Source organism: Phyllopteryx taeniolatus, chromosome 14 (assembly GCF_024500385.1).
Source record: "Phyllopteryx taeniolatus isolate TA_2022b chromosome 14, UOR_Ptae_1.2, whole genome shotgun sequence".
Classification (NCBI taxonomy): Eukaryota; Metazoa; Chordata; class Actinopteri; order Syngnathiformes; family Syngnathidae; genus Phyllopteryx; species Phyllopteryx taeniolatus.
In genome coordinates this window covers 21,368,230-21,381,747 of record NC_084515.1, presented here as the reverse complement: position 1 = coordinate 21,381,747, position 13,518 = coordinate 21,368,230, and the positions used below count along the sequence as shown (strand labels likewise).

The 13,518-nt window shown below is 44.0% G+C and overlaps 1 protein-coding gene across 1 annotated transcript in view; it reads right to left on the bottom strand.

Moving 5' to 3' along the window:
• brinp2 (bone morphogenetic protein/retinoic acid inducible neural-specific 2) overlaps positions 1-11,279 on the bottom strand; it is a 152,545-nt gene extending 141,266 nt beyond the window's left edge. Inside the window, exon 1 of the mRNA XM_061798401.1 lies at positions 10,807-11,279. The gene's annotated coding sequence lies outside the window, so the exon portion shown is untranslated. The remainder of the gene's footprint in view (positions 1-10,806) is intronic.
• Between the last annotated feature and the right edge of the window lie 2,239 nt (positions 11,280-13,518).

The following is a 13,518-nucleotide window of genomic DNA, read 5'->3' as shown; positions in this document are numbered from 1 at the left end:
TAATGGCCATTATGTTGACTCTCGATAATGGCCATCTATTTTCTTTATTAAAAAGCGTTACTCGCTTCAATTGATACAAATATATGCGCCAACCATCAGCCACACCGACGATGAGGTGGAAGTGTTTTACGAAGATTTATCCCGTCTTTATAATCAATTGAAGCACAAATTTCTAATACTCATGGGTGACTTAACGCTCACAGACTCGACTCGACATCGTATTTAGTCGTGTTTGCTGTAGCTTGTAGATAGCTGGGGCGCATATTAGCATGTAACAAGCATTCCACTCCCGAACAGTGGAAAGCAGTGAGATTGAGTGACAATAGGGACGCTCTGTTTGTAGCCGCGAGCATGATGACCGAAAAGCCAGGCGGTTCCCATACTTCATCATTTGAATTATTACAGTAATAAAGATGCTCATCTTTGTTATTAATGTGTGATTATGTTACTATTAGTTTTTTGACTGTCTGTGTTATTTAACATTTGTGCTTCTTTTATATTTATCGTTCATTGATGGCATTATGGCACTGTCATTATCATTCATTTAGGGATGTCTCGTTCCAAATTTTTCACTTCCGATACGATACAAATATTGGAGGCTTGAGTTCTGGCCGACACCGATATCGGTCCGATCCGATTTCAGCAATAATCATACGTAATTTACTTTTGTAGTATGGAATGTTAGAAAAGGCTCGATCAAGTGATACAGTATTACTCAAACAGAGAACAATAATCAGCAACAGTAGGTCTGAGAAAAACAGACCCACTAATTATGAATCAATGGGTTACATAAAGTAACTCTGCCCCCCTCTTCTCTATGGCCGGGCCGGACCTGCAGGAGTCGAGCTAGCCTCTTACTTCACACACACTGCACATTTTTTAATACTCACACTGTACATACTCTGCTCATCGGGCACACTCAGATCTCATTAAAGGTTCCGGTCTGGTCGCAACCCCTGTGACCGTCTCACCTCACCCCCACCACTTTCTCCAATTTTAATGCACTACACCCCAACACACACAATCACTGTACAGGGATAATTAATGGTTGCCATTCGGGGACATGGTAACCACAGTGACAGGACGGGTTTCACATTGCTTTTGGTTGGACTCCTTGGGCCTGCGCCTCCGGTTGTCAGGCCGCGGAGGGGTGGGGGTCCGCCTCCCCCTTTTTTGGCCCCGCCTTCGTCTCCCCTCTCTTGGCGCCCTCACCCATCCTTGCTCACGACGGGTGCTTAACTTGGGCTCGCTTTGGCGGGATATGACCGTTTTTTGGGTGGTTACTGGCTCGTGCATTGGGCCCTGTTGGTGGCTAGGGCCCGCATGCTCTCCGGGGGTGATTGCAGCAGTGGGGCTCGCTGGGTGGGGGAAGGTGGTCCGGTGCCTGTGCCCCTCCCTTGCTGGACGGGCTCACTGACTCGCTGACCCTTGTGGGTTGGGGGGTGGCGGTAGGCTCACCCTTCCTCGATGTGCCGGCTCAGCAACTCTATACACCAGTTGACGAACATGCATGTGACATGGTGTTCATTCACTAATAAGTTCGATAGAAACATGATAAACTTTAATTATTTCTGCTGGGATCACTAGTAACAACATATCAACTCACAGGTTCTTGACACTAAAAAATAATCCACCGCACCACTCGACAGTAGCACTGCCTTGCTCATTTTCCAACATCCTGTCCTGCCCTTTTCTGTCCTCTCTTATCTTCTTTTCTTGGTTAGCTATTGCATGTCCTCATTAGGTGTCTTCCCCTAATCTACAAATGACTGCTGTAATGTTACTTGTGTTTAAATATCTAGACTGTCTCACTATTGTTCTGCTTTGGTTTTCACCCCTAGTCCCCTTGTCTACTCTGTCCCTCTGTCTGTCCCCTAAACCCCTTTTCTGTCCTGCTGCATTTTCAATAAACATCAGAACAATTAAAAAAATTAAAAATAAGCAGAGGGAGTATTTCAAACTCCCCTGTTGCTCAGCAAAACTGTCCCAGCACAAAGGCAGACAGATCCACCATTCTCTAAGGCCATGCGGCTGAACAGGACAGGTTCAAAAATAAATAAATAAAAAAGTAACTGCTGTGCACATCTTGACCTCTGAGGGGCAGTGTGGTGCACGCAATGAGATACACACTTGCAGTAACAAAGAAAGTAGAAGTCACGATCGAATATTGTTATGATGAACTGTTTTTCACAGTTTGAATATATGCCCAAGTATTGTTATATTGCCAGTTTGTATGTGTTCATACAGCGCTTGTGTACCAATATTTATTATTTTGAGAGATACAAGTGCTGCGAGTTCGATGCTAATTTTCATTAGCTCGTCAATGGTGTTTTTCATTCATTGTGTGATAGTGCTAGTGATTTTTGTGAACAAAAATAAGAATATCATGGAAAAGTTTATTTCCATAATTCCATTCCAAAAATTAAAATTTCATAGATTATTGATTCAGGGTCCACAATTTAAAAATTTCAGGTATTTGTTTATTTTTACATAATTTGGGCTTCCAGCTCATAAAACCCACAAAATCAGCAATTCAAAAAATTTGAATACTGTGAAGAAATCACCATTTACTTCTCAGTTTTTGTCGAAAAAAAATGAAATTAGGGCCACATTAAATCAATCAAAATCTGGTACTTTCAAAACGATGTTAATCTTCAATACTCGGTTGGGAATCCCTTTGCTTGAATCACTGCCTCGATGTGCCGTGGCATTTAGGCAATCAGCCTGTGGCATTGCCAGGTAGTTATGGAAGCCCAGATGTCCTTGATGCTTGCTGTCAGATCTTTGTTTTTGGGTCTGGTGCCCCTCATTTCCGTCTTGATAATACCCCATAGACATTATCTCTTCACTCTTAAATGAAAATGAACATTCATTTAAAATGTTCACAGACACCAGAGTGAGCACGGCTGGCTGGCAATTTTTAAGGACCTTGGCCACTGGCCGCACACTGTAAAAATTAGGTGCTGGCTTAAAGTTTGAAAAGAAAAGCTGCAACTACAGTATTTCCACAGATATCTTCAAGGTAGTTCAATTCAGCTAGTGTTGAGTACATGCCACAAGACTAAGTAGAGATAAATTTACAAATATCCGACTACACTGTAAATTGTTACTTTCTTTTAAGTTGAGCAAACACCATGTTTTACAGCGTGGGTACGGTGCGTACAATTTCAATTGAGTGTCGGAATTTATAAAGCTCACGACAAGCAAGACCATAGTTGTGTGCTCCCAGCGCTTCTCGGCCTTACAAACGTAGAACAAAACATGCAGCTATATAGGTAGTGTTTGACGTGAGAAGCACATAGCATGGGTTCAACGTTGGGCTTGTAAGATGCGTCTCACTTGCCGAGTTTTAGATCTGTCTTCTGGAAGAGGGGGTGATTAGAAAGTGGAGGAGACGGATCGATGTCATGTCATTATGAATCTGAGTGGTTATTAGTACCATCTGCGCCCTTTTTAGCGACACCTCCTCGCCGGATGACGGAAGGAACCGCTCCGCGTGCACCAACTTTCTCCAGCTCTCAACCGCTCCACCATGCAAGGCTCGCACTTGCCGTGACGAGGGGGCCGAGGGGGCATGTGCATGCGACCGTTGGCCTTTCATAATGAGATTGGGCTCTAGCTTCAGAAAGGAGAGCATGCAGGTGGAGGATTTTTACTAAAACAGTGAAAAAGATTGCGACCTTCACCCAATGTCTTATATAGTGAGACTGTGTTAAGAGAGCATTAAAGATGCAGTCATGGAAGTGCGACCACATGAAACATTTACTCACACTGACTGAAAAAAGCGCATGCAACCATTTCCGTTGCAGTCTCGAGCCCAAGGATGAAATTACGAGACTAGTTGCTGGAGAGGCACACTTGGTTATTTCAGACTACTTGAGTACTTCAGCACCCACGAGGATGTTAAACGTAATAAGTTTAAAATGTAACAAAATAAATAAATTAACCTACCAGAGTAATTCAGCTTGTTTGTAAGGTTTGCATTTGCATAGCATGAACCACCAAGCATGATGTATTGAAGCTTTAAAAAGCTTTTAAGGCTGGTCATTTTCAAGTCGCTGATTTCCATTCACAGCAACCGCTGTACTATTTATCTGCCTCAAGAAGATCACCATTTATGATCAACGGGCATGCTGAATATTGGACCACATAAGAGCTAACACACGTTTTTTTTTTTTTTTTCTTTTTTTTTTTTTTTTCAGCAGCACAACAACGTGAGTGAAAGTAAACACAAACGAAAAACTACGCTGACGACTTGGATGCAGCTCAACATAAGAACAGTAACAAAGGAACTCACCTTTTTTATTTATTTATTTTAGTAACCTGTCCTGTTCCGCTCCATGGCCTCGCAGAAATGGTGGATCTGTATGCCTTTTGTGCTGGTACAGTTTTTCTGTGCAACAGGTGAGTGTGAAATACTCCCTCTGCTTATTTTTAAATGTTTTAATCATTTTGACGTTTACTGAAAATGGAGCCAGACAGAAAAGGGTTTTAGGGGACAGACAGAGCAACAGAGTGGACAAGGGGAATAGGGGTGCGAACAATAGTTAGTCAGTCTAGATATTTGAGCACAAGTAACATTACAACAGTCAAATTGTGTTCTTATTTGTGGAAGGAGGGACACCCGATGAGGACATGCAGTGACTAACCAAGATTGGACAGAATTTGGGAAATGAGCAAGGCAGTGCTACTGACGAGTGGTGTGGTGGGATTCTTTTTAGTGTCTAAACACCCGTAAGAACATGTGAGTTGATATGTTAGTATAACGTGTGTTGTTATTCGTGGTCCCAGCACAAGCGATTAAAGCCTGTAGCGTGTCTATCGAACTTATTAGTGAATGAACACCATATCACATGCATGTTAGTCAACTGGTGAACGGAATTCCTGAGCTTGCACATTGAGGCCCCCTCCACCCGCGGTCCACTGGAGGACCCACCCAGGGGGACGCCACCCATTCCCCAGGGCCCAGGGCTGTCCCCAGCCCAAAAGAAGCACCCTGACCAGTCTCAAAGGGAGGGGCAGGGGCACTGGACCACCGCCCCGCAACGCCCAATCCCCCTTACCCCCCACATGGCATGTCCCACCGACACCACCGCCCCCACCATCCGGGGAGAGCATGGGGGCCCCAGCCACCAACAGGGCCCAACGCAGGAGCCAGGAACCAGCCGCCAGCCGAAAACGGTCATAGCCCGCCAAAAGCGAGCCCATGTTAAGTGCCCGTTGTGAGCAAGGACGGGCAAGGATGCCAAGAGAGGGGAGAGGAAGGCGGGCCCCCAATGGGGGAGGGGGGCAGGCCCCATTCTCTCTCCTTGGCCCAACCGGCTGGAAGACCACAGAGAAAAAGGGGGGCAGCCTCTCGACACCCTACAGCTAATAAATAAATAATAATAATAAATAAATAACTTCAAAGAATAATAATAATAATAATAGTAAAGCAGACCTGCGAATAGGCAACTGCTTTCAGTAGACCTTTTGAGAAAGCTAAAAAATATTTACAAGCAACTTAAAAAATGTCAAATTCCGCTCACATGGGAAGAAAAGTAAATTAAAAGTTTGATGTACAGACTAAAGCTCGAGGACTGTTGAATCTTGTTTAGATTCATTTCAACAAGGCCTTAGACAACCACAGTACACGACTGTCCATATGGAATATAACGAAGCCTTCACCCTGCTAACTCTGGGACATTTTCTTCATCTCCACCAACAGCTTGAGTAAGATACATGAGGCTCCTCAACAGGAGACAATCACGTTGATGTGCAAAAGAACAGGCAGAAGGGGCAGAAAGAGCGCTCACTTCTACTGCCTTTCATGTCTCTCCCTCCAAATGGTCCCCCCCCCCCCCCCCCCCCCGCAATTTGGTATAAACAACCCACTCAAAGCATTCGTGGTTTACAATGAGAGTTGTGTCATTGCTGCAGTGGTACTGATGGTTAATAGCATTCTTGTACGTGTATTTTTAGATCGTCTGTAAAGTATTAACAAAGCGGGTGATCAAAAACAAAATTTTTGCAAAATTTAACGATTACTGCTGGCCGGAATCAAGCCCCAACACGCCCCCCCCCCCCCCCCCCAAAAAAAAAAAACACAACCGTCAGCTTTCATCTCTCTTCACCCACTCATCGTCACTTTCTGCCCCTGATCAACTTATCCAATCACAAATCAGTCACCTTAAACTAAACAGCAATAAAACTGAACAAAATCTCCCCAAGTCACAAGTCACCCCTGCCCCACCTCGAATCGTAAAATGATTCTCCTTTCCTCCCATGCCAAGAGTCTCCGGGTCACCCTGGACAGCATTTGTACCACACATTCCTAACATCACCCGGGCTGCTTTCTTCCACCTCTGCAGCATCTCGAGACTCCACCCGTCACTGTCTCAATCCAGCACTGAAATCCTGCTCCACTCATTTGTCACATCCCGTATGCATCATTGCAATGTCGGCGTCTCTAGTATCCCTTCTAAACTCATCAACAAGCTCCAAATGATCCAGAACTGGGCAGTCCGGATCATCGCCCACATCAAATCATATGACCACATCACCCCTATTCTCATTCAACTTCACTGGCTCCCTGTATGATACTGTATCCTACTCCTCACCTACAAAGCTCCCCACATCTCGGCCGCCGCCGTCCTCTGCGACCTACTGCAGACATACGCTCCTTCCCGTACCCTCCGCTCAACATCTGCCGGTCTCCTCGCCACCCCCACCTTTTGCCTCAGCACCACGGGTGCCCGAGCCTTCAGCTGCTCGCCGCCCAGACTCTGGAACTCTCTCCCCCCTCGCAGTCTATACATCCTCTCACACAGAATACAGACGGACTTCCTCACAAAATTTGAAACTCAAATCAAAATTCATCTGTTTAAACCCACATACTCACTCTATCCGGATATTTGCACTAAACCGGTTTGTTTTACTGCTCTACTGTTTTACCGTTCCTGTTGTTTCTTATTGCTGCTTCTATTTTATTGATGTCTTATTGATTTATTGCTCTCTAATTGATTGATTTTTTTGTTTTGTTTCTACTTTTAACCCATACTTTATAAGGTGACCTCGGGTGACATGAACGACACCTTTAAATCAAATATAATGACCTTCACACCTTTACCTTGGCCACGCAGTCAGTCCTGAATCTTTACGCAACTTTTACCTGATGTGCTGCTATTTTAGTTCTCCCGGACATCTGGCCAAGGTGGAGGAATTGGGAGATTTTAAATGCAAACAGATATCACTGTCATCCGTCGCTAGCTTTGAACCGAGTCTGTTTGAACTTGGTCATTCACACACTGTGCTGTGTGCGGTGGTTTAGCGGCCTCCTAAGTATAACAAAGACTTTTTAACGGACCTTTCTATGTTCTTGGCGGATATTATGCCTAAATATGACCGGGTCCTTATTGTTGATGATTTATAATAGCCACGTGTGTTGCCCAAAGAACCCATTAGCCAGTGACTTTTTAAACATCAGACTCCTTTTAATATTGTCCATTCTGTAATTGGGCCTACACATGAAGGTGGTCACACACTTGATCTTGTTTTATCCAATGGTTTGTGTGTTTCTAATCTGGAGAGCTGTGATGCCTTCTTCTCTGATCATATGCCTGTACTGTTTGAAGCTACTGTTTGCTGTCAAACAGTCAAAGCTCGCGCTGCCGCTCGCAGATGTTGAGGTATTAACCCTTCCACTGCTGCTTACTCCTCGACTGCCTTCAGTCAAAAATGTGTTCTACCTGAACGTGTGTATGATGATACTGAGGCTCTGAACTCTTGGTTTCACGACACCTGTCACATTGCTAAACTAGAAGGCAAAAAACTAAAATGGAGGCCCTGGCTGAATGGAACAACCTGTGCGAAGAGCAGAGAGAAAGTGGAAAAAGGACAAATTACAAGTGTCTTTTCAAATGTTGAGAGACTCTTGGCATCATTACCAATCCACTGTGAAAGAAGCTAAGAAGAAATATTATATAAAAGCCTTTATATAAACTGTGCAAAGATTTTGGACCCAGCCCCCTAAAGAATCAGAATCAAGAATCATTTGGAACCGGAATTGAAACGAGGAACCGGAATTGGGACCGGAATCGCTCAAATTCAAACGATGCCCAAACCTACGTACCACGGGGAAAAAAAGAAGAAGAAAAAAACACGGCACGGACTTTGTGGTGGGAAAGATCAACTGGATTTACACTGCTTGGATCAATTGCCAAATATCTTTTTGCACTCAGGTGCCAAAATTCAGATGTCCATAAACAGATATGATAGATACGCATAAACAGAAAGAAAATATATGCATTTGTATATTTTCAAATCAGGTCTCATCCAAATGTAGCCAAAAATGATACATACCAGCAGCGCATAAAGCGTTTGCCAACGTGAGTACCGCAGAAACACACACATTGCATATGCCAAGTTGTCAAGTTTGACATCATCAAAACACACAGACCGCTGACATACTGTATCCACAACCCCGTCTGCTCAAAAAACAGAAACATTTAAAAAGACCCACTGTAAATTTAAACTACACTGAAAGTATAGACAATATGGTGTAAATATGGTATATTAGAGGTGTGTCGCTCATTAAATAAGGTAAAATAATTGCAGCAGAGGGGCCCTGTGGGGGCCAAGTATTGTTTACATCTATGTTGTCACTGACCACTTTTGAAGTTGCCTGCACGCGATTTGGGTGTCCGCGCATGTGGGCTGTTTCATGAGTTCCGAGAATGGAGACGCACCCACTTTGAACATGTTACTTGAAAATTTAAATGTACTGACAGTAAAAAAATAAAAATAAATAAATAAAAATGCATATTCAGGCATTACATTGGAATTGGGCATTGGCGTTGACGTGGGAAGTTTATCAAATTGTGTAATCCACTTTTCAAACAAATTTTTGTCACGAACCACATTGGAGTCACGGGCTCCCCGAGAGCGCCGTTATGACGGCTGTAATAAAATCATATAATAATCAGGATATCAATCATATGTCAAATGTTTCACCGCCTCATAATTTTACATACTGTATGCACAAGAAATTGATGGACAATTAGTTTTGAAATCAGAAGTCAGGGATAATAATTTGTTCAACTATTGTTCATGTTACTATAAAAAAGGGGTTTGGTAAGAAAAAAGCTAGAAATACCTCAAGGATATTATTTATTACATATGATGATTTGACATTTTGAATCAGAATTATCAGGGAGGTTGATGCACATGATTTGCTTTTGCGAGCCACACAAAATGATGCGGTGGGCCGGACGTGGCCGCCGAGCCTCGAGTTTGACACCTGTGACTGAAAAGGAAATCTTTGACTTTGACAGCTGACGTCACGTGTGTCTCGATGAGAGTCTGTAGCAGAACACACTCCACCTGCACAGCAGATGCGAAATCTTATCGTATGTAAAGTTGGAGTTGACCGTGGACTTTAGAGAAAATGCTGCAGGAGCGTACTTTGGCAAACATTCCAGTGGTGACCCAAAACGAAAAGGGAATTGCAAAAAAAAAAAAAAAAAAAAAGAAAAAAATGTTCACTGAAAAGAAGAGGCCATGCCTCACTGGAGGGGGTAAAAAGGAAGTTCACGAGACTCTGAGAAGTTTCTAGAACAGAACCGCTGGGTCCAGAAAAATGATAAAGATATCTACCCTCCAGTGAGTGGCTAAGGCTATAATGCGATACATATGTATTAATAATGATTCTTAAATGAACAATTCATGCATCGGGTCAGTCTTGTCTGTCAGCATGTCTCGAATTCATATGAACGTGTGTAGTAAAGACAGTTGTCACACAGGTGGTTTGTCGTGATGGCAGTTGGCACGATCGTTCTAACATAACATCGGTTCCCAATCGGACGTTCGTTTTGTTTCCCGGTGTCTTCGGTGTCTCCTTGTTCCGTCTTAGTTGACGGCGGTTCTTATCCGGCCTGCTCCCTTGTGTCAACTAATCAGCTCTCTCCAGCCATTTGTGTTTTGTCCAGGCGCCTTGTTGCCTCCTCAATCTGTTTGTATTCCATTTTTCTTTCAGTCAGCCTCTGACGAATGACAACCGTGGTGGTGAGTCCATTACTTGCTTTGTTTTTTTTTTTTGTACTTTGCTTAAAAGTGTTTTGATCCATGTTATTATTACCCCCCCCCCCCCAAAAAAAAAAAAATCAATCAATCAATCAATCAAAAGTGACAAGGTCTTTCTTAGCATCCTTATCTAAAGGAGGGCTGAAGCTCTTTGATGGGCTGTCGTTTGTACTAAGTGGTTGAAAGTGTTGGACTTGAAAAGGTTCCGATAATTGTTGTGGCGATTACACAGTTCAGTGGGCGTTCGGGGGATATAAAAGCTATTAGAGGCACACAGAGCCGTGGACGCTATATGACATAGTGAAGAGGAGCAAAATGCTACAGCCAAATGCACAACATCCATCAAATACGATGTAGAGCAAATCATAGAGGGAAGAGGAAAAACAACAACAAGGATGGTTCCAAAGCCCCAAACGCACAAAAGTACCTGGGTGTGTTCGGCCAACTACAGTGTGAGTGTGTGTGGTTGGGGGGGCGGGGGATTGCAGGATTATCTGCAAAATAATATGCGAAGTAGGACAAACTGCTGCACAATTGGGACTTTCTCTGGGCGATGTGGATGGAGGCATATGACCGCAGCTTGTTTAGATGCAAAAGTCGGCATTTGAGACTGCAATGTAATTGGTCAGCAGCGAAATGGCACCTTTGCAAGAGGACAAGGGATGCGCGCAGTCGCCAAAACGCTCAAGTTGAGCAATCGTTCATTGTGAGAAATACAAAGATAATAACAATAAATGCACAACTAACCTAGGTAAGGTCAGTTGACGTCCTGCTGTGTTTCCTGAAGGGTTCGCGTGGGAAAGCCAGAAGAAGTACGAGACGCCAGCGACTCCGCGTTCCTCTTGCCGCCTTCCCTTGTCACTCGCGACACATTGTCACCGGGGGTCGCACGCATCCGGTCCACTTGGGACTTGCTGGAAATTGCCGTCTTATTGTTTTTGCGGCTGTACAATCAGTTCAAACGCTGATAAAGTTCATGTCGATGGAGCGGCGGCTAAATAATCCAGAGGACATCTTTTTTGGGGGGGGAGGGGTCTCATTTTGCTCTTCGGACCAACTGGGCTCCTTGTTGAGGCACGACCGCGCACTTGCTCGCCATGCTGCCCACCCTGGATCTGTTACAAAGTCCTCATTGCGCGGATGTTGCGCCAATGATGCTTCATGAAAGCGCCACAGCTCTTCTTCCCTCTCTCTCTCCCTCTCGCTCTCTCTATTCCTCCCTGTAATAATCGTCCATCCTGCTGTTGTGGAGGCACACCCACTCCGACCTGTGATTGGTTAGAAATTGCATACAAGGGAGGAGAGAGTGGGGCTAGGAAAGAGGTAAGAGCAGCAGTGAAGAAAGGAGGATGGACGGGGAAGAAGGGAAAGAGAAGTAGATGAGAGGGGGGGGGATGAGTGAAAGATGAAGGCCAAAGTGCCAGAAAAAGAAGGATAAAGGCGCTTGAGACAGAGTGAGGGTGTGTGGGGAGGGGTGATGTGTTGGAGCCCAAAGGGACAGGCTGCCTAATGAAAGAGAAAACACTTTTTTTTTTAGAGCCTCTCACCGTGCTTTAGCCAAATATGTCGAACGCCGATGTAGTTTGACTCAAGGCGAAAGTGAATTCTTCCTGCCAATGTCTTCTGCGACTGAGCGGAGGCGTCGCTTCTGCCTGCCCGGCCTCTTCCCTTTATAAAATCTGGTTTGTGTCAGCTAAGCAGCCTCCTCGGTGAGTCTGCGATGAATAACTAAGTAGCTGCAGAGAGGCTGGAGAGCTGGAGTGTGAGTAGAATATGCTGCTTCGGGCCGTCGGGAGGCAAATAAGTAACAGCCCGAGTGAGAGCGCAAATGAGTTGTCGGGATATTGCTGAATATCTTTGTGGCACGACCGCACGCGAACGCGGGAGAAGGCAGACAAAAATCTCACGGCAGCTCCTGGGAGAGTCTTGGATTGATGGCGACGCTTCGGGGACTGTTTCAATATGAACTTGCTTAAGTCTGGGCCTCGTGAGGCATTCGTCACGAGCTGCCATATGGCGGTGAGATGCTCACCGACGACTTTCAAACGACTATTTTCTTTCAAACGGACACCACGGGAACCTCTTCGCAGGGACAGGCTTGCCTATTTGGGCTCGTAACCATGACTACTACGTAGATGCTCTCACCGGGTTTCAAGCATGAATGAATCGGATGTTTCATAAGTTACATTGATTTCGGTTTTATTGAAGTGCGCAATAACTAAGAATGCAAATGCAACACCTGTTCAATCCATTTAATGTTGAATTTCATTCCCAGCTTATTCTTCTTCGCGTGTTTACCTTTTCACGGAAACAAAATACAAATAAACAGGAATGTCATTGGTAGCCCCAGAAATACAGCTGGAGCTGCAAGAATAAAAATCAGCATTGTGTACTACTTCCATCTCACAAACGTCCAAGTGATGCAGCCAAAGTCAAAACTACAAGAAATATTGTCAACCAAAAGAGACAAGCGTCAGAGCAGAGCTGGTTCCAGGCTCCGAGGTTTCGGGGTGCTGAGCTCCCGCAGAGGCAAGATTAACTTCACTCTTTTGGAAATTTCGTACAACGCTTTTGGGGAAAGGCTGTGATTCGCCCATCTAACCTAACAATGTTAAGCCATAGCAAAGGAGCAATTCCTTTGAATCACAAATTAACCAGAGTAGCCAAAAATTACACTCAACTAAGATTGCTGTTACTTTAGAATAATATGACAAGTCAAAGTTAAAAGTAGTCCTCCGAATGATTACCTGTGTAATAGTAAGAGAGTACTCAGTGAAGAAACTACAAGTACTGAGTAATTAGTGAGTAACTTTTATTAAATCAGAGCATGAACGTCAAATAAAATGCAAATAGCTAGGTTCAATATGAATGTGCAAATTCAGATATTGCTGAACAATATGACTTCATCTAAAACAAATAAAATCTTTATAAAATAAAGTATTTTCCATGTTACAATAAGGCAAAACAAGAGCAAAAACATCCCTAAACTAATAAGTTAAATCAGTTGAATTTATAATCGTTGACTGTGACACTGAGTGACCTCACTCGGATTTCCAGCTCTGTTACAAAAACGGGCCAATTCAAGGAACTCGGGAGCAAGCGCATGATCTCTCTGGTGATCTTGATGCCTCGCATACATTTGATTTTGCTTTGCGTTACATTATATATCCTGAGAGATTTGCTTTCAATAAAACTCCTGGCATGGTCCTGGTGGTTTTTCTGCATTTCCAGCATTCAAAATCTAAATCAAATGTTTTGTTACATCCTATTGCCCTGGTGGACAAGCCACCTCTGGGCCAAAGTTAGATGCGACTGGCTCCAGTTAGGTCCAGTTATGGTCCAACTAGATGCCACCCTTCAGTAAGTATGCTAAGATACAATCTGCAGATAATGTATTTTTATTGTCAAACAAAAAGTGTTAGTGCAAGACCTTTCTATTTTGTATAATTGTGAGGGCCA